The sequence below is a fragment of the Marmota flaviventris genome, chromosome 10 (genome assembly GCF_047511675.1).
Source record: "Marmota flaviventris isolate mMarFla1 chromosome 10, mMarFla1.hap1, whole genome shotgun sequence".
Taxonomy (NCBI): domain Eukaryota; kingdom Metazoa; phylum Chordata; class Mammalia; order Rodentia; family Sciuridae; genus Marmota; species Marmota flaviventris.
In genome coordinates, this window is record NC_092507.1 from 99,819,317 (window position 1) to 99,822,865 (window position 3,549).

Sequence of the window (3,549 nt, forward strand, 5' to 3'; positions counted from 1 at the left end):
AGCCTAACCAATCACAGTTAGCCCAATCACCCCAGTTACAGAAACAGAGCCCTGTTACCCTAGTTACAGAAACAATGCCCCATTAGGTAGTTCTGTGTTCTTAAAGGTTTCTATAGCAAAAGGAAAAGTATATCTTGTCCCAGTCATGACCCTTCTACTTGGCATGGTTGTTTTACAGGATGAAGTCATAAAACAACATGGAGTCACATTTGCTTCTACTATCATTTTTATTTAGAGAGCAAATATTAAATAATCATAGTTTGTAACCTCAATTGCCTTTAGTTAAAAAGAGAGAAGGAAAGAAAATAATAGTCAAGGAAAGCAAAGCGTGTTTGCCTCAGCTTCCCCCCGTTTATGGAGGGTGAGGTGCTGGGGTGGAAGCCAGGGCCTTGTCATGTTCAGTGGTCTACCACTGAGCCACAACCCCAGGCTCCTTCTTAAAGCTTCAAACATCTCCTTTTTTTTAAATTTTTATTGTTGGTTGTTCAAAACATTACACAGTTCTTGATATATCATATTTCACACTTTGATTCAAGTGGGTTATGAACTCCCATTTTTACCCCATATACAGATTGCAGAATCACATCAGTTACACATCCATTGATTTACATATTGCCATACTAGTGTCTGTTGTATTCTGCTGCCTTTCCTATCCTCTACTATTCCAGAGTCCTCATTAGATTTGTAACTGAATGTGCATTTATCAGTACTATGCATATTTTATTGTAGGTTTGGGGATTTTTGTTTATTTTCAGATGAAAGTCCTCCAGTGAAACGCAGTGTTTCATTGTCTCCAAAAGTCCAGTTCCCTATGTATCATCTCAATATATCCAGGATCTACTTACTTTTAACTGCCACTACCTCTGCCACCACATTCTGAGTAACATCATCTCTTGTATCATTGCTCGCTCAAGATTAAAAAATGTGTTTTTAGCCTATCTTCCTGTTGCTATCTTTGAAACTTTGAAGTGTATTCACAATGTAGCAGTCAGACTAATCCCTTAACGTGAAGTGGACTTTTTTCATTTCTCTGTTCAAAATCTGGTTGTTGGGTAATTCTTCAGAGTAATAACAAAAGCCCATGTGAAGACCTATAACGACCTATATTGCCTGTGTTCCCCTGGCTTCTCAACCCTATACACACTCCTTCCTCACACACTCTGTCCCAGCCTCTTTAATCTCCTTACGGTTCTTTGAACATGGCATGTGAGCTCCCATCTCAGGGCTTTTGTTATCTGTTGTCTCTGTCTAAAGTGCTCTTTCCCCAAACACCTTCATGACTTTTTAATTCAGTTTAATACATTAATAGAAACTATTTCATTCCAATCATTTGTGGACTCAAAATATCTTTTTGCTCACTTAGTATTTGCAAGACTCTGTGTGGGAAACTATGGAAATAAAAACTTGAAGGGATGATGATTTTATTATTGATCAGTTTTATAATCATATGGGAAGAACAAATACATGACCAACAAGTAACGTAAGTAAATTTGGGTACATAAGAGGGTCATGAGGAAGGTGTAGACAGATGAGCTGCCATTCAATTTGAGTATAAAAGAATGAGTGACATCTTCAAAGGTCTAAATTAGAGAAATATAATTTCTGGTTTGAGCAACAAAATCAGTCACAGAATCCTACAAATCTCTGACATGTAATAGTCTTTGTCTGGAATACAAAATTGGCTATTACTCCTCCAGGGAGAGAATGGTTAGCATTGATCATACCATCACAGCGAGTTAATGTCAGTGCTCTATGTGGTTTTATCAGGTGCCACAGGTGTACCAGTCCACTGGACTGCTCACATTCCCGGTGTTAGCAAGCCCTGATGAAGCACAATTACTGACATATGTAACAACAGTAATTAGTGGTCAAGAGAATATTAGATTTTTTTAAATGCTCAGGTAATATTTGGCTTCAATAATTTATACATTTTTTCATAGAGGAAAATAATATAATACTAATAATTTGAATTTTCTCATTTTTTTTTCCTTTAGGAAACATGAAAGTAAATCTACCAAATGAGCCAGTGAATAGACCAAACCACTCTCTAGTGTCTGAATTTGTGTCCCTGGGACTCTCCAATTCCTGGGAGATACAGATTTTTCTCTTTTGCTTTTCCTGTCTCTTCTATATGTCCAGTTTGAAAGGAAACCTCCTCATAGTTGTCACTGTGACATCTGACCTTTACTTGCATTCCCCCATGTATTTTTGCTGGCCAACCTCTCTGTCATTGATCTGATATTTTGCTCTATTGCAGCACCCAAGATGATCTGTGATCTCTTCAGAAAGCAGAAAGTCATCTCCTTTGGGGGCTGTATAGCTCAGATCTTCTTTAGCCATGCTGTTTTGGGCACTGAGATGGTGTTGCTCATAGCCATGGCCTCTGACAGATACGTAGCCATATGCAAGCCTCTGCACTACCGGACCAGCATGGGCCCACGAATGTGCATTTTTACTTTAGTGGGTGCCTGGACCATTGGTCTCATTCACTCATCAACCCAGCTGGATTTTGTTGTTAACTTGCCCTTCTGTGTCCCCAATGTACTGGGCAGCTTTTACTGTGACATACCCCGGCTCATCAAACTTGCCTGCACAGACACCCATAAACTGGAGTCCATGGTCACTGCTAACAGTGGGTTCATTTCCTTGGGGGCATTCTTTCTGCTCATCCACTCTTACATCTTCCTTCTGGCTACTCTTCAGAAACACTCCTCAGGAGGTTCATCCAAGGCTCTTTCCACTCTTTCAGCTCATATTACTGTGGTGGTTTTATTCTTTGGTCCACTGATCTTTTTCTATGTGTGCCCCTCTCCTTCAACACCTCTGGACAAATTTCTAGCCATATTTGATGCAGTTTTGACTCCATTTCTAAACCCAGTCATCTATACAATCAGGAACAGAGAGATGAAGGTAGCAATGAGGAGAGTGTTCAGTCTGCTCCTGGGTATTAGAAAAGTCACTTAAATGGCTTGGTTGAAATAAAACTTACAAGTGACTCTTGAAAGTTTATAAAAGGCAATCTTCTTGAAAAAGAGTCTTTCTTCTAGACATTGTAGTGTTCCCAAGCATTCATCAACTATTTGGTGGGAATGGAAGTATGGGTGCCATTCCTCTTGAAGAAAAAGATGGATTTTATATACAGCATAGAAATCAAAGATTATATTCAATATCAAGGATTATATTTAATCCCTAAAGAACTGGGTCGATGATAGCTTTCACATATATTAATGGTATAAATGAGTTTGTTTCTCAGGACATCTAAAGTACTGTTTTCTATTGTCCTGCCATATAATTGGTGTACTTGTTAACACCAGGCTTTATTATCTCTGTATCCTACATCTCCATTTCACTTGTTCTGCTCTGTTGTCTTTTAGTCATGAGCAAACTGTAGCCATCATTTTTAGGACTTGTGATGACTTACACATTCTAATCCACAAATCTTGCTTTCACCCTTTGTTCTATATATTGAAGAGTGTGATCTATTTTTTTATTTACTCCAATAGATCATGTATTGGCAAATGCTCTGCAAAGTATTATATTGTTAGTAGT

General features: G+C 38.5%; 1 pseudogene; it reads left to right on the forward strand.

Annotated features, from left to right (window-relative positions):
- The first annotated feature begins 1,999 nt into the window (after nucleotides 1-1,999).
- Nucleotides 2,000-2,964, forward strand: LOC114105348 (olfactory receptor 4F15-like; annotated as a pseudogene).
- Nucleotides 2,965-3,549: the final 585 nt, after the last annotated feature.